The sequence below is a fragment of the Strix aluco genome, chromosome 11 (genome assembly GCF_031877795.1).
Source record: "Strix aluco isolate bStrAlu1 chromosome 11, bStrAlu1.hap1, whole genome shotgun sequence".
Classification (NCBI taxonomy): Eukaryota; Metazoa; Chordata; class Aves; order Strigiformes; family Strigidae; genus Strix; species Strix aluco.
In genome coordinates this window covers 4,789,014-4,807,447 of record NC_133941.1, presented here as the reverse complement: position 1 = coordinate 4,807,447, position 18,434 = coordinate 4,789,014, and the positions used below count along the sequence as shown (strand labels likewise).

The 18,434-nt window shown below is 37.3% G+C and overlaps 1 protein-coding gene across 3 annotated transcripts in view; it reads left to right on the top strand.

Annotated features, from left to right (window-relative positions):
- Positions 1–18,434, top strand: part of FHIT (fragile histidine triad diadenosine triphosphatase) — a 620,171-nt gene that overhangs the window by 88,660 nt on the left and 513,077 nt on the right. The window lies entirely within an intron of this gene.

Below are 18,434 nucleotides of genomic sequence, written 5' to 3'. Positions count from 1 at the left end.
CCTGCTGTACAGTTGTGAGTACAAGGCAAACCCCTCAATATTGTGAAGTGTTTTTGAAGTCCTTATGAAGATAATATTAAAAATAGGCTGAACTGTTTTTTCCTTCATATTTGTCTTCATCACTCAAGTCACTCTAAAGTATCTATTGGTGTGCTGCCTCATGAGAGTTTAATGATGACTTTCATTCAGCGTAAACTGTCAGTAGGTCAGAGATGCCTCATATCTTGGATGGAGTTATGAAATTTCCTGAGTTTATTATCCTATTAAAATTCATTTTAAATGTCAAAGTTTCTAATTTGTACAAAGAAATTTAATTTAGGAGGATCTTCAAAGTAACACATATTTTTTCTCCTTGAGTATCAAGTGAAGTATCAGAAAAAGTATAAGACCTTTGCAGCATATTATATTCAATTATTTCTGTGTTTTAACTTTGGATAGTGTGCAGAGGTAGATATAAAATAATAATTTTGTAGTCTTTTATGACTTTTATGTTAAAAGAGTTTGCAAAAATGGTCTATCTAACCAAAAATACTGATTATTTTAAAGAAAAAAAAAAAGTCCACATTCTCAGCAAAGCCCAACTGCCATTTTTTCCATAGAAAAATCTGTGCTTTACTATCTCCTGAATGACTCATTGTTTGCTTTGACCCAGTTGTGCTCTGTTCTGTAGCATTAATTTAATTTTTCTGTCTTGCAAACTTCTGGCCTGTCTGTACTAGATCCTGGCCTGTGTGCTGGTAGCATATATTAGTTCATCTTTTCACTGTATTGAGTGGTCAGGTATCTCCAGCTTCAACTGCTGAATGAATGTTTTACAGCAAGTAGATTATTACAGAGCTAATAGATGGCAAGGCTAGATGGTAGCCCAAGTCTAAAATTGTCCAGATGTGCAGGAAGATTATCAGATACTGATCTAAGGAAATGTTTTTCTGAGCCCTTTCAGTGTGGTTCTGTTTTTGAAGCTGGACCCACAACTGTCCTGTCAGCTGTGTATAGAACCTGAAGCTGGAACTCTGATAAAAAGATTTTTCCTGTTAATAAAGAAATGTGTCATTAATGATATCAGATAACGTAGGTATTGATTTGTTGCTCTCTGATTAATTCCTTTTGTGGGAGTATGAGATTAACAATGGAGGACAAAAGACATGATAAACTAGTTTAGTGATAAGGATTGAGGGAGAGTAATCGGGAAGTAGCTTGCTGGCTTGTGAAACTTAAATGTTAACCTCCTTCACAAAAAATAAGAGTTGTGATGTTTATATCCAGTATCAGTAGATCACTGTTCAATTTTGAGGATAGCTAATGTAAAGCTAAAGACAGTGTCTGAGACAAATAGCATATATAATGTATCTCTCAAACATTCAGGTATCATTTGGTGTCACATGATAATTTTTATTTCAACAGGGAATTATGGCAGCATAGGCGAAAAATAAGAGGTTTTTAAGTCAATTTTGTTTGAAACAAACCTTAGTGGTTGATACCTGCATTGTAACTGAGTATATGTAACATTCGCCAGCATCCCCTCATTACAGTAACTTTCTCTCAGTGCATATTTGCATGTTTACATACTCACAATCCATGCTAAGAGGTATTGTTTTCAGAGATGCTGGCCTGCATCTTGAATTGATCATTGCTGTACTTGAGGATCCTCATTAGTCTATACTAGATGTTAGAAGTCTATACTGTATGTCAAAATCCTTGTTAAAACAGACTTAAATTGCTTATATAAAAAAAGGGAACGACATTAACGGTACTAAAAACTTAAATTTAATCATCAGATTTTCATGACTTGAGCTTCAAAAACTTTGATTACATCATACATTTATTTAGAATATAAGTCACTGATTTATTCAGCCACTTAAATGTTAGCCTTCTCAGCTGGATCTGTTCCTCTGAATAAGTGTTTGAAAAAGACTAGTTTTGCTTGTTTCTCGTGACCCCACAGGAAAGAAACTCTGGTTTTTGTTCTACACTGTGAACAAGAACGCAAAGTATCTTAAATAAAGGTATTGATGTAAGAGGAGTTAATATTGGGAAATTGAATGACTTTCATGTGCTCCAAATGCAGGTTTCAAGACAGTTAACTTCAGAATGGCGTATCTCAGCAGATGTGTGGAATTTATAATAGATTTCGTCTTCACTATGAGCCATAATATATAGTTATATAAAAATTCTAGAAATGTCAAGAAGGGGGGAAAAAATTCCCAATGCAAATCAATAACAATTTAGCTGTGTTGCCAGATCAGTTGGATTCTGCGGTTTGTAATTTCTCAGTGAATAGACAATAATGTTTTACATAAGCGTTGTAATTTCTTTTTATATTGATTCATCTTAATAGTTCCTTCTAGTTATTAGCATTACTATTATTTGTTTGACAGTACCACCTAGCGAGTGCGGCTGTTGTCATAAGCTGCAATGTAAGTTTCTGCTCTCACATATGAGATACCTTGCCAATAATACCAAAAGCAGGACAGAGTATTATCTCCCTTTTACACATGGCATGCTTAACGTGAATACTTACCTTAGTTTCTGGGCAGAATTGTACAATTCTTGCTGGAAATGATGCTGCCACAGCTACATTGTCAGTAGTACTTGCAGTAGTAAATTTGAAGCCATTTGGATTATATATGTGTAAGCTGCAAAAACATCTCTCGCTTTCAGTTGTAGGCGTGCTCCACTGCAAGGCGCCTCAAAGGTGTAACAGGTTCTGCATCAGCCTTGCGTTATTAAGAGATGGAGACAAAAGAATCTTCCAAGTTGTGTTTTTTCATCCTCCATTCAAAACAGCCCAGGTACTTGGATAGTTAGAGCTCATGTATACAGGATGCCTTGTATTAAGCTCCAGAAAAGAGATGAGTGGAGAGATCAATAGTTACTGCAGAAGCAGAACTCTCTCTGGTTGGAGTAGCTCGTACTTCCATCTTCTCAGGCTTCTCTCTGATATTTCTTTGCTGCTGAATTTGTTCATGAATCTAGTTGCTGCTCTCTTTATTCAGGCCCAGAGGTCCCTCCTTTAGATTTGTGAGTTGGTAGTAGTTTCCTAAAAGTGATGTAGTGATTGATTTTTGGGTGGGGGTGTTGAGTTTGGCAGTGCCTTGTCTGTGGCCCTTCGCTGCCCGTGTGTGTTGCTGGGTTCTTTATGCAAGTGCTAAAACAGCCTTGGTGGTCCTTTTGTTCAGTATATGAACAGCAGATTTAAAGTTTTCTGCCATATTCTCTCACTTATTTTTGGACTTGTGCACCAGCATGCTTGAACACAAATTTAAAGATGGGAAAAGGAGTGGTGCAGGTTGAAATGTATTTGGAATTTTCCTTGTGGAGTTGTCTTCTTTTACTTTGTGTACTCTGCTGTGGGAAAACTCATAGTTAGTGACAGGTAAGTGAGCTGAGAAGAAACTAAATGTGGAGGATGATAGGCACTGTATCTCTGTAAATCCATGTCCTGAGTGTTTTCCTCTGCTCCTAATCCTACCCAACAGGAAGCAGAACTGCTGATGTTGCCCCTTCCATTGCTCAGGGCTGACTGTGCTCCTGCAAAGCTTTCTCAAGACGGGCAGCTTTTCTTCATTGAGCCAGTGTGTGAGCAGCCTAGTGCTTGGCAGGTTCATTGCAGCTCAGTCTGCTCTGCTTCTGCTGTAGTCTGAGTGGTGGTTGCAGCATAAAACAGTCTTCAAGAGGTTTTTGAAGACTGGATATGAAATATTAGCCTTTCTTATTCCCATTCTGCAGGGGATTACAGCTTGAACTGTGACCCTCATTTAGGTTACAGATAAGAGTTTGTTAATGTAACTGAGCTCCTATCGAAGGACAGTTTCTTTGTTAACTTAAGAGCTCCTCTATCAGAAAGAAAATCATGACTGGCTTTTTATTCATCAGCGTCAAAAATAGTTATGAGTGAGTACAACGTGTGTATAGTTTGTATACTTCATTGTACATTGTCCAGTGTACTTATGTACTAAGGATGACTTCTTAGGTGTCCATCTTTCCTTTTGAGTTGGGTAACTACAGCTCTGTTGCTTAGTGGTTTTATTTGTGAGATTGAGTATTGCGATTGCTTCCGTCTGTCTGTCCCCAGCTCTGTTTATCTTCCTCTCTTCCTTCCTTCCTCAAGCGCATGTAGATGAGTGTCTTGACCATGTTTTAAAGTAATTCCCCGGTTTTCAAGTTGTTGAATTAAAAGCTATCATGATAAAAGTAGAATATAAAGAATGAACTTAAACTAGTCAAGGAAGTGTATTCACAGTTCGTGCTGTGTATTCACACAGATGAAGACAGACTGTAAAGAATGTTCTGGTCCTCCTGACCACTGTTGTGATCCCCTGAATTTTACTGACACAAATAATTGTATCTTAATATTGAAGAGCATGTATCACATGCGAGCTCAAACGATAGATTCTTTTGGTTTGTTCAATTTGTGGATTTAATACTGTTTAATATAAGTACTCCTGAGTGAACACATATATTCTTAGGGGTGACACAAATTAATTCCACTCCCATCATGAAATCTCTCCCTGGATTTATCACAAATTGCTGCAGCTGTGAGTGATTCCATGCTCTCATGAGAAGTATGAGATTAAATTCTGTCACTACTGTACTATTTTTAATTAATTTAACCTCCAAACTAATAATTTCCCAGTGCCAGTTTCTCTCTCTTTGGTCAGTAGATTAATTAGTTAATGTCAAATTAATTAGTTAATTCAGTCAATGTTTAAAAGCTTTACAAAAGTAGTAAGTGACTAGTGCAGATTCTGTAAGTGTTACAGAAAGTAGGGGTTCATGTTTTAACAGGAAAACCAGAAGTTGCATTTTCACATTAGTTGCCTCACTGCTACTGTTGATTTGAACATGGCACACGCTTAACTATAACAGCAAGGGTGGAAACTTAAATACGATAGCACCAATAGCTACATCCTGAAGTGATATTTTTCTAATAATTTGGAGACTAGCAGAGGAAAACAGGAACAACTCTGACAGAGCCAAAGAGAATTGAACTGCACTGCATGCTAAGGAAGGAGCATTCTATTTATTTTGGAACAGGAATTGAGGTATCTCAAAAATAACCATAATTTTTTGAGCCTTTTGAAAGAGTTTGAAGTTGGCAATGTCTTTTCATCATCCTCAAGTCCTGACCTGTCAGCTTTGCCAAAACTGAGAAATTGGAGCCGAATACAACGAGTGACACTGAAAAAGTCAGAGGAAGTTCTGGTGTATAGCCAGTTACCACAAACTACATTTAGTAGTATCTATATTCTGAAGCAAGGTATTTGCAACTTGGTACTGGTAGAACAAAGGGGATTGAGACAAAGTTGTGTCTACCCAGGAGTTCAGGGAAATCTCCAACCACAGGTGAGACAGAATGCAAGCACCTCTGTTTTTGGCATGTTGTGTGTACTTTTCTTTAAACAAATGGCTTCTTGTCTCCTCTCAAACAGGTATATCCATAGTCTTTCATGTATCAATAAGGTTGGTTCTGCCTACTGTAATGGTTGGAACCTAAGGGTTGTAACATAGTCGCATTAGTTTGATAGATCACTCCAAAGAAGCCAAGATTGAGTCTGAGTGCTGAAAAAAAGAGAGAAGGGACAAAAAAGAATGACTCATAACTACTTTGTGTAGGAAGACAAACACTTACAAATGCTGGTTTGCTTTTGCACTGTCTAATTCATACCCGTGTGATTTTCTGAATACTTCCAAAACTGTCACGTGTAAACTTTGTGCTCTTAGACTCAAATACTTTTTCAAGTAAAGGTGATTTCTTGTAATTTCTGAAAAGATGCCAGATTTTGAATACCTGTCACAGGTAAAATTTGTCTGTATGTTGAAGTGCTTAAATTAATATGGCTAGGCATAATGGGATAGGTGGTAAATCTGCAGTAATCTGAGGCCCCTTGAGATTAATTTTGAGCAAAATGATTATCACCACCATCAGCAGCACTCTTAACTACCTAAGTATTTTGCATTAGCAAAGTCAAGGTAATGAAACATAATGCAGATTGATTTTAATAGAGGAAAGAACATGTCTGGAAACTTTCATGGTAACATGTTAGTTCTGGGTTATGCCACTTCTATCAGTTTTCTTCCTGAGAGCTCTGTTTGCCATTCCCTATGGTCGGGGGGGGGAAGAAAATTTGGGAGTAAGGGGAAAGACAAAACCAGACAGAAAATATACTACAGCAATGTATGTTACTTACTTTTTACGTAAAGATTACCTTAAATTGAGAAGGATAACCTGTACTCGGTGTTGCAGAACTTGGAGAGTATCTCTGCAAACATGAATATATTTTTGACAAACCATTTTTATATGAGCTAGTTGCTTCTACATTGCACTTTAAAGCTGGAAGCTTTGAGATCCTCTGTTCATCTAATCATCTTAACAGCCTTTCTCTGAACTTATTCATTTTTCTTCAGTTTACGTGTCCAGGACTGGATGGAAAAGTCCTTATATCATGTCACCAGTGGGCCTAGTATAATAATTTCTGTGGGTTAGGGATTTTCATGCATTCTGAAGTTCAAAAATACTTTCTCATAGTGTACCACAACAGTTTTCCTGTAATAAATCCTGGTCTTACATATCTTCTGCTGTTTGCAATTGATAAGCTCTTAAATTACTTTGTTACAGGCTCCCAAGTGTAAAATTTCATGTGTTCTATTATATATTTTTAGCCTATTTGCTTTTTCCATACTTCAAAATTATTTGATTTTTCTGTCTATAAGTATACTAATAATCTTCTCTATTGACAGTGTTGATTGGCTCTAATGGTAGGAAACGTCATCAGCACATACCCAATACTAATAAATCTGTTCAATAACTTCTATTTCAAAAATTTTAATAACTTTCCTTCAGCCTGATAAAACTCTCTCCAGCAGTACTTGTTTGCTTTGCTGGAGCCATCTACTTACCTATACTGGAGTTTCCCCTGCCCCTTCTGTGCAAAACTGTTAGGACTTAATCTCATGAGTAAAACTAAGTGTCTATGTAAGTGATTAGAAGAAGCTAGGATACAAGGACACTGTTCTACAGGAATATAAATGATAGAGAAGAGGGATATTTTTTTCTCCTCTTTTTGTCTTACACTATCTAGTTTGGTTCTTTAAGAATGTTTTGAGGAAGTTTTGATGAGGAACTTTGAATATTAAGTCTGGGTTCATGTGCCCACTAGATCACATGAGTGTCTCTGTATAAAAATGATTACTGAACTGGATTCACAAAACATTTGCCTACAATATTTTCCACTAAAAGAGTTAATATTTTGAAGAATTGCGTGTTGCTATACCAAAATAGATTTTAAAGCTAATGAATTGGTTGAATTAGTCTGTTTGATAATCAAATAAGGTACACCTTGCCCTCTGTATTTTGTGAATATTGCCAGGTATCATATTAAGAACTTCAGCACTAGAATTTTATTTTAAGTTGTGATTTAAATTGGATTTACTGTCTTTAAGTGTGTCCTTAATAATGTAGATACTGACAACAAGGAGGATGCAATGCATGTTTTGCAATGTTAATGAACTGTTTCCAATTACATTTTTTACTAGTTTCAAAAGTGTCATTGTGTTCTGTCATGATTTTTTTCGAAATCAGGTATAAGTGGGAAAACCAGCTGAAGTTATCTGAAAATGCTCAGATAGGAGACAGCAAAACCTGTTTAAATGATTAATACATAGCAAATGGAATTATTTAGGATGAGTGGCTGAATCCTTGCCAGTTCGATGGGTGTCAGAACAGATAATAGTTAACATGATTGGAAGAGAGCTCATTTCTTCAAAATACAGTTACATACACAGAAGTCAGTAACAATCTTAGAAAACTGTCTCCTCTTATGCAGCATTTAATTGAACAGGTTTAATGTTTGTCATTATTTAGAGATACAAAAAGTTCAGAAATTGTAGAACATGGTGATTTAGTGTCATAGTGATATTCTGGAGTGAAGACAATGAGATTAATTTTAATGGGACCTTTAACCATTTTTTATATTTTAAAAAACACAAAATTGGTTAAAAAGAAAAATATTGTGCACTGTGGTTGCAGCACAGGCAATAGAATGAAAAGTAAGGCACAGATTTTCTCAAACCAAATTTTTCCAATCTTTCAGGGTTTGAAGTTTCTCAACTCAGTAGTTTGTAATGTTTATTTGGGTATTGAAGATTTCTGGGTACTTTTAATTTTGTTTGTGCACTAGAAGAAGTTAATTCAATTTCTTTATTTGATGTGTGAAGTGACATGTATGTGTTTAGTCATGAGTGTTAAACTGATTTAGCTCAAGAAGCCAGGTAGGCAGAAAGGATGAATCTTCTGTGCTTAGCATTTTTAATTGTCTTGCTCTTTCAAATTCTTACAACCAGATTGTTGAATTAATTCACTGTTTTGAATGATCTTTATCATCTCTGGGCCTCAGTATTAACCCTGCTTACTGTACCAAAAACAGAGAAGAAAGGACATATTATTAGTTATTGCAGCATTACCATTTTGCTTGTATTGAAACTCTTGGTTATTCTCTATGCTTGCAGCTGCTGGCTGGGCACTGCAGACACCATTATTAAATTACAATTATTGCTCTGTATCCTGGCATGATGAGATGCTGTGTCAGAGGTGTTGATCACTGAGAACATTTTCTTTTCAGACGCTGGCACCAGTGCAGCTCTGTTGAGATAATTGGCAAAGTAGTAGAGGTTATTCTAAGTATAAGTAATTCTTGTATTGCTACTAATCCTTGCTTGCTGAAAGAATGACTTCTGAACTAAAGAAGTTCAAAACTGTGCTGAAGATCTGGGTCTCCCTTGACATAAATAATACAAAATTTTATTTTTCCCATTTCTAATTGAATTTACAAAGCAATCATTGCAATGATTTGTTGCTTTGATCTCTTTCTACATGGTTTATTAACTAATGAAATAGCAAATAGTTAAATATTGTATTTACTACCTCTGTATTAGTATACTGTAAGATAAAGAGGCTTTAGGGCATTGGAAGATCTTTTCTTTCTGAGCTCTGATACCAAAGAGCTGTGTAATTTCAGGCAGAAAGTTCACACTCTGTATGCTAAATCATAGAACCATAGAATGGTTTGGGTTGGAAGGGACCTTAAAGATCTTCTAGTCCCAACCCCTCTGCCATGGTCAGGGACACCTTCCACTAGCCCAGGTTGCTGAAAGCCCTGTCCAACCTTCCAGGGAGGGGGCAGCCACAGCTTCTCTGGGCAACCTGTGCCGGTGTCTCACCACCCTCACAGGAAAGAATTTCTTCTTTGTATTGAATCTAAATCTACCCTCTTTCAGTTTAAACCCCTTACCCCTCGTCCTATCCCTACACCCCTGATCAAGAGTCCCTCCCCACCTTTCCTGTAGCCCCTTTAAGTCCTGGGAGGCTGCTCTAAGGTTTCCCCAGAGCCTTCTCTTCTCCAGCTGGACACCCCCAACTCTCTCAGCCTGTCCTCACAGGGGAGGTGTCGAGCCCCCCGAGCATCTTCGTGGCCTCCTCTGGCCCTGCTCGAGCAGGTCCATGTCCTTCTGATGTTGGTGTCCCCAGAGCTGGACACAGCACTGCGGGGGGGGGGGGGGGGGGGGGGGCAGGGGGATGTGTGTCTCACAAGAGCAGAGCAGAGCGGGAGAATCCCCTCCCTCGCCCTGCTGGCCACACTGCTCTGGATGCAGCCCAGGACACGGTTGGCTTTCTGGGCTGTGAGTGCACATTGCTGGCTCATGGTCAGTTTTCCATCCACTCATACTCCCCCATCTCTCAAATCAAATTTAAGCATTGTAGACCTAGTGTAGATACGAGGGATTGGATTGGCATATATGTAAGTATAGTCAGGGACAAACCAGGTTCAGTGGCATATCAAATATTATAAATAATAAGCTTCATGTTGTACTTGGATCTTAGTCCAACTCCTGCTCAAGGTAGAGCTGACTTTGACTTTAAATCAGATTCCTTAGAGCCATGTCCATTGGATGTTAAAAATCTCCAGGACTGGGAGATTCCACAGCCTGGCTGGGCAGCCCGTTGCTTGGAAGGGACTTCTGTATATCATCTGGTCCAAACATCTGCTTAAAGTATGATTACTGCCAACAATAGATCAAGTCAACCATGGGTTTGTTTAGTTAAATTTCTAAGGATGTTGATCTACTGCCATGCTTAATGCCCAGCTGAATCTCCCAAGACAGAATTTGTGGCCATTGCCTCTATTATTGAAATTACTTTCAAAAACTTCTAGTGATGAAATTCCCAAGCTGCTTGGGTAGTCTTTCAAACTCTAAAAAATTATGTTTTAGTTCTCAAATATCCTAACTTTTAGGAAACACTTTCTAGCTTCAGGAGAGGATAAGCTGGTGCAGCAGCTCAAAATATTGTACTCTCACCAGCTGGGGAAGGTCTTATCTCAGTGCTTCATTTGCATGTTTTGCATGGTTTAGAAGACTTAAGTTGAGATTTATGCTCTGTGGGGTCTATATGAGGCTAATTCTACTGTAGTTTGTGTTTAATACTGGCATACTGTTTGTGTCTGAGGTCAGTTTGTATAATTCAAAGGCTTAAACACCTGGTTTGATGCTCATTAGTGCTGCTTCATATTCAGTTCTTCTGTCAGCTAATAGAGACATTTTTCTGTTTATCTTAGTCTGTGTTTATTCTAAGCATTACTATTTATGAGTATTTCTGAATGTAACGTTCTTATACCATAGGAAAATATTTTTATGGAATGATTTTTTTTTTTTCCAAATAGCACCTTGTAAGTGCCAGTACCCAGTGGACAGGGCTATATGCTTGCACATTGCTTACATGCATCTACTCTTTGAAAGTTGCACTGTTTTTTTCTTTTCAGTTTGTCTTTTTTCGTGTTTCCCCCCCTTCCCCCATGCATTCCTACCTACTCTTTAAGAAATAATAGAATTTCTCCAGTGATGATTCAGGTATGCTTTGAATTTTGTCTATTTCCTGTATTTCATGCTTAATCTTTTCAAATGCTATTATCCATGTGATGTATTATAAGCTTCCGGGGAGAGCAGACCATTATAGTTTCTACATGAATAACTTGTAAGGAAATGACTAAGTGGACTTGTTTATAGGCCTAAAGCATTGGGTTTCAACTCTAAAAAGAAGGTAAGAACAATGGACCCTGGTTAACATCCTGTGAAAGTTGGCAGCTTTGATGTATGTATTTGCAGATGTCTGCAGAACACAGATAATCAGTATTTGGAAGAGGTGTGCAAATTAAAGATCTACTTGACCAGTCATAATTACAGCATTGTAAGGACAGAGTGGCACTGAGAAGTAATAAAATGGCCTTTAATCTCTTGCACTGTCGATTATAATCTACTTGTGGTTAACAGAAAATATTTTGGTGGCTTTAGTTATACAGTTCATGTGACTGCTAGGTGGGGTTTTCTTAGCTTACAGACTTTACTCTGAGATAATAAGCATGTATTGCTTCGGAATTTCTTCAAAGAGGAAAAGCAGCTAAGAATGCCTTCTTGGTTAAAAGTTCATCTGTCACTGGGGTTTGGCTGTTACTCTGACTTCCTTTATTTTGTATTGAAAGACAGTAGAGTTTTATGCTTTTTATTTTATGACGTTTTAGCTGTCTGTGTTTTATTGAGCTGCTACAGTGTCTTATTTAACATTTTAAAAATTAACATGTCTTGGTTTAGAGAAAGTGTGTCCACTTGGTGGTTGTGCCAGTTTTACCCGATTATTGTTCTTCAGGTTTTTTAGGAGCAGTAACTTTACTGCATTTCGTAACACTGCTTTTCTTTTTAATTTTTATATGCTCCCCATCTGAGTTTTGATTAATTACACTGAATGGAAATACCAGTGTTTCTAGTACTTAAGCTGATTATTATATCAACAGAAAGCATAAAATGTCAGATTAAATGTTCAGAAGAGAGAAAAACATGCTGAAGTGTTCTAGAAGGGAAAATAGTGACCTTACAGAATTGGACAAAATCATGCACTATACCATGAGACCTCCGGGTAAACTTTAAGTTGTTTTGCCTTCCATTACAGAATGAAAGTGTAGGTGTTCAGAAACACTGTAAATTTCTCAGCCCTTTACAAGGGAATACCAAAAGGTAACATTAAGCAACAACTTGTAAATTTTTCTCTGTATAAGAAAAGCAACTCCAGTATACCTTCAGGTATAATAAAACAGGTACTTGACACATTGTATGAACTATGTAGTGCAATCAGAGATGATTTTCTTACACGAGAGGATTAAATTTACACGTTAGTGCTAAACAGTGCTTCTCTGTGCTTTTTGTTTCCTAAGGAAAAGCAAAATTTATAAGTTGCTGCATAATACCTCCTGAAGTGCCAGTTTCTCCAAACTGAATTGTGAAATTTGCAAGTGGCTGTTTAATGATGGCCATGGCACTGTTCTTTCCTTGAGGGGTAGTGAAGCATGTACAGTTAGGAAAAGGCTTTTACTGCAAGTACAGTCCAACCTTGCTGACTGCGATGTGGTGAAAGTATTACAAATGCACCCTGTGGGAAAAGTCATGGTAGAAGCTGTGGAAGTGGGTGGTATTGCTGGGGTTTATTCACAGGGGTAGATATTCTGGCTGTTGATGCATGTGCAGATATGTTATGCTGAGGATGCTATATATTACTCTTCTTGTACCAGTTGTTTCTTATGCTTTGAGCTGAGATCTAGACTTGTGAGACTGTTCTCAGGCCCTCTGGACTACGTCCATAATTCAGCAGGAGTAGTAGCAGCCATAATTTCCACTACAGTGAGAACAAGTAAAGCTAAGTGGAAAAGAAGCAATTTCTGTCCAGAAGGCTGCAAGAGTTAATTGCATACAACTGTTCACACAATTGAGTATTTTTAGTCTGCTGGGTATTCTATTTACTATTACTGTTTTCCCTCTGATTATGAGAATAAATAATTTTTATGCTGACTGTTCTGTAAACACTTTAACAATAACTTCGTCTTGAATGATATTTTCAGCAGTTACCTGCTTTTATAAAAATTGCAGCAATATAGGTTGCACCATAACATACTAAAGGAACTTCAGTATTTATGGAGAAGATAAAGTGCTTGAGGTCTTAATAGCTGCAGTTTAATTGTGTTGATAGTGAACAGGGAATATTCTGAAAAGAATTTTGAATTAAACTTGGCAAGATTGGGAATCACTGGTGGGTTTTTCCTTCTCGCATGAAGAATGACTTTGCTTCTCCATTTAGTTAGCTTTCTTTCTACATAGGCCAAATATACTGAAAATTGGGATATGGTGCATTGAGTCATGTTTTTCAGTTTGCAATTTAGGCCATTGGTTAAATATAAGCAGTCTTTAAAACCTCATTTAGTTTTAGTAGCTTTCACAGTAATGTTAACAGAACTATTGTCAGCACCTTTGCTGTGTTATTTAAAGTGCTGACACAAAGGAAGTCTGAACTATATCAAATATAGATTATTTTTTATTTTCAGAACTGCCGTTCACTTGTTTCTATCATACTTTGATCATTATAGTCAAATAATTTCAAGCATATTCTTTTCATTGACTGACTTATTTTTCTCTCAGGTAGAGTTAGTTCAGTTGAACCACTGCTATTCAGGAAAAGATGGACTGATAGTAACTCTTCTGTGTCTCTCTTGTGACCGTGCCAAAGCACTTAAGACCTTCCTAATCTTCACTGTGTTATAAAAGCTTTAAAATCCTTTGCTGTCGCCCTGATACCAGTGCAGCTACCTCACCCACTGTTTTCATTGTATCATTATTCTTTGTTGGTTGGCTGATTTTCATTTTCTCCTTGTGTCAAACTCAAACTTTTCAATTCTTTATATTAATTTTTGGTTTGCTGTATTTACAACTTAATTCTTGCTCTTCTGCATGCAAAGTGTTTTGGGCTTTCTGCTGTTGCTCAAGTTAGCTTGTTGGATTTTTGAATGATTGTCTCTCCAGATAGTCCTTTCTGAGTAGATCTCTATGTTACTGCTTTACTTTTGTCAATTTTCTTCACTATTCAGATTTCTCTGTTAAAAGTTATGATACAGTGGCTTTCCAGAGTCTGTGGTTGTCAAATAGAACCTGCTGTTATTTCATGGAATCATAGGATAGTAGAAGTCTCTAGACCAACTCCCTGCTCCAACCTAAAACTAAAGCAGGTTGCTCAGGACCTTTTCCAGTTTAACTCTGAAAATCCTAAGGATGGGAAATTCTACAGCTCCTCTGGGCTACCTGTTGCAGTACGTAGTTGTTCTCTTTGTGAAGAATTTTTCTTTACATGAACAGAATTTTTCATGCTATGGCTTGTGCCTATTGCCTTTTGACCTTGCTTCTTCAGACAGAGTTTGGCAAGGGGCTTACTGTCAATAGCATAACTACATAAAGGAATGTGTAACAGAGGCTACCTGTTAATTTGCACAGATAAATCTGTTCCCATGTTTCACAGTCTGAGCCAACTAGCAGCAAAGTGATTGAGTGCAACCTAGTTTGCGAACTGAATTATTAATTTTGCCTACTTTCACTGAAATAAGAATATTAGCAGATCTAATACTAATAGATTGCCGATACTAACAGGTTGTAGGGCATTTTCTTATGGCATTTGCAGAGTTGGCTAACAACCAGGGAAGCAAAAGAGAAACTTACAAAACCAGAAACCATTGCTATGAATTAATTTTCATTTGATTGGTTAACTTGAAAAATCTGCTAAAATTTATTTCCAGTGATATCAGGAGAGGTAGCACTGTTGCACAGCAAGTGCTTGCAGATAATTTAAAACAAATATGCATCTGGTTTCTTTTCTCCTAAAGTAAACATGTACTGGCTAAAACCAGCTCAGAGGTGCAGCATGTATCTGCCTAGTGTTGTCAGAAAAACTTATCCTTTGTTTTTCCTGCCTGAACTTCCTGGTCTGTTGTTCTAGCTGTATTCATTGAGTATCAAATACACTGTGATAAAGAACTTTTCTTTTGGTGTATGCGTAAAAAAGAAAAAATAATTCACTTTGTTCCCTACAAGTAGCAGTATCATAAAATTTGTCAGCAATGTGATATAATAAAAATTACTTCCAATTAAAACCCCTCTCATAACTTTTTCTCCTTGAGCTTCTTACCTCAACTAGAAATTCCATCTCTGTATTGCTTGTTGATCTAGCAACTGGAAAACTTGGCAGAGCATTTTTTCTTGAAAAAAAAAATTGGAGAAGAAAAGACTGTTCAGAACAACATGCCAAATGCTGTATGGTGTCCTCAAACACAGAATGTAAACTATCTCTGTGGTGCTCAGAAAGGATGTGGTAGGCTTCAGCGGAGGGGAGAAAGGAAGACCTTCAAGTTGCTTAACTGGAAAGAGAATGTCACATTGCTGCCGTGGTTTGCACTGACATGTTATGGGAAAGTTTAGGTGCTTTGGGGCTGTGAATGGCTGACCTTTCCTAGAGCTGTCAGTACTGGTGGGAGAGGCTGCTGACCTCTCTGCTGCTGATGGTTACCAGGTTTGCAGACTTGCTGGTTACGGTTGCTTGTCTGAGTACTTGAAATGAACATTGTGGTCAACGCGCTGTTTTGATAAGCTTTTTAAGTTAACCTGGCTCAGGAAGAGGTACAAGGCACGCTCTTGTCATTTCTTAAACTTGCAGCTGTACCTGAAGTGATAACTTTTGAGCAATTTCTCAGTATCTGACTTTCAGGCCAGATCCTGCTTTAAATGGGCTGTTATTCAAATCACTATTGGTATGAACTATTGCTGTGGTGGTACCTGCTCCCACGTTCTTTGATACACATCCTCAGGGGTATATCTGTTCATGCCTCCCACCCTGCTGCCTTCCTGCTCTGATATTATGTTCAGTTTGGAAAACTTTGAGTGGCCTGTTGTCTAAAGCATAAGCAGTCTTGATTTACAGTAAGAGTGTGATTTCTGTGATTCTTAGTATCTCTCTTGAGCTGAAGTGAGCACCTGAAGAGTCTGGTAGTAGTTAAAATGGAATAGATGTTTTTAATTGGTGGGAAGCGTTTATTAGCCTCTAAGTAGAAGTTTACAATATGTGGACAGATGGGCTTTGCCAGTTAAGACTAACCACTGTACACACTCCATCTGACAGCCTGGATACATTTTGTTGTCGTTGTTGTATGCTCGTTCTACATACATTGAAGCCCGTTAACACACTACCTTGCCAGAAGGTGTCACTCTAGCAGGAAAGCATGATGGAAAACAAAAAAACACCAAAGAAAATGCAGGTTTTCCTTAGGGCAATAACTTTTTCTTATGTAGTGGCCATTTTCTGACAGGACACCTAATACCTTACTAAGCTTTCAAGTTCCTGGTATTTTTTTCTTCATCTTCCTTCCCATGTTTCATGCAAGGCATCCAGAGATGTTTATACCTTAAGCAGGCTTGAAGGCAGGAACAGAACGGAATACAGGCTCCCGTCGTAGTGTGCTGACTCTTACAGGCATCTGGTTTATAGACAGTAAGTATTTATCAAGGAAGACAAACAAACTTTAACATATAAATACAAATAAATGTGTACTGATCTGAAACATTCTTCAAACTGCAGAAACAACTTATGCTTGACTTTTATAGTGCCCACTTAGAACACCTTCTTCAATCTCTCTGAGAGTTTCTTCACTTTGACATAATATTAACATGGGAAGCAGGAATGCCACTGGCAGGAGTACTAGACCTATTGTGTTCTGAAGATTAATAAGAAGGCAGTGTTACTTAGACTAGTTTTATTTATATCGTGTAAAGATTGACTTCCATATATATTTATTTTAAAAATAGGGTCCCCTCAAGAAGCCATCAGGAAGGATTTGATGAATTTTATAATTTGGGGGCTGGAGATGGTGGTGTTTGTAAAAAGAATGGCAAAATGGTGCTTCAAAAGAATGAAAGACATAAAAAATATTAGTAGTAAACTTTAGATTTTGTACCAACAAGCTATTCTAGTATAGTTCTCTTCAGGCTTTTGAGACAGGTAACTTTTAAGTACTATTGGAAAATGTTTTAGTCTATGCAACATGCTTATGCTGTTTTGTCTTGTTCTACAATAGAATGAGCAGAAACGATTAGAAGCTCTCTCTTTTTCTTTTTTCTTTTTTTTTTTTTTTAGACAGTGTCTTTGTCTTTCAAAAGGAACATGGGGAATGCTTTTAGGCTAATGTTTCTGTGAAATTCATTTTTGGCGTTTCAAATGGTAAAGCTGTCATTCCTGTGTATGAGATGGATCTAGGCCACTGCTGCTTTTCCTTGCACAGCAAGATTCCCCTAGACTGAAGAAGGTACACAACGCACTGGTGTGATGGTTTCAGAACTGGTTTTCAATTCTAAATTTGCAGCATCAGCTTGAACAAGGTCACCATAGGGATTTGAAAAGCAGAGCGATATTTAAAGAAATTAAAACTGTTTCTGCCATTTGAAACAATATGAAATCTGTGCAGGAGAAAAGCTATGTGAAGCTCAGAACAGCGGTATTCTAAAGGCCTATGAGAGATACACCTTTGAATTTTAATGCAGTAGGTTTATGTATCGCATAAGATTGCTGGCTTGGAGGTTTGTTTTTTTTATAATGGATGGAAATAACTTCTAGACTCTGCCTATAGCTGCAGATATGTTAAAATCCTATTTGGTAAATCGATTTCAGTGCTTTGGGTGAAGGTGTGTAAGTGATTCCAAGTTAAGAGTTTTTGGCTGATTTCCATTGTCAGGCCCTGGGCTAAGAAGTTTTATCATCCTTTAAAATAAAACAAACCAACCTATGAGTCCTTTCCCAAAAAACCAAAATAGCAAGTCAAATGTAGACATAATTTATTTTGAGAATAATTTAGTTATCCTTGAATAAGAGAAATGCTAATTGTTGATGAAAAAGCTGCCTAGGTGAGATGGCCACTTAAAGGATTCTTTTTTTTTTTTTAATTTAAATACATATCACTATTAGAAAAATAAAAAGTGGCAAGTATACCAGGGAAATAACAGAATGTAGACATAATGACATCTGTAATGAAAATTCACTGCGCACTAAAATAGATATTGACATCACAGACTTCTTTTTCTGAAAGAGGAGTGACACATGACATAATGGAAACACGAAGCGGTAGCGTTTTGTGTAACAAATAAACAACTCCCTTGAGAAACTTGAAGCACCGTGTTAAATGGGGGCATTACTTCTCCTGTATTGAAATGCACATTTTTACTACTTCTGCTTTTCTTATGACAGTATATATATTAGGAAGATGCTTTCTTTATTTCTGAATACAGATACACAACTGAAAGTTTTCACACTGACATAATTATTCCTCTGTAGGAATTACTATCATGTAATACTGATTTATATTGGTAAAAAGCCTCTACCTGTTCTATGGCTTTTAGTGATATGAATCCAGTTACTATCACATCACTAGTTAACATGTTTCAACTTAGAATTCTAACCCTTAAATTGTTTGCCATTCTGTTGGTGGGTCTGGATAAGGGAAAACTTGCTGTACTAGCACCCTTAGGAT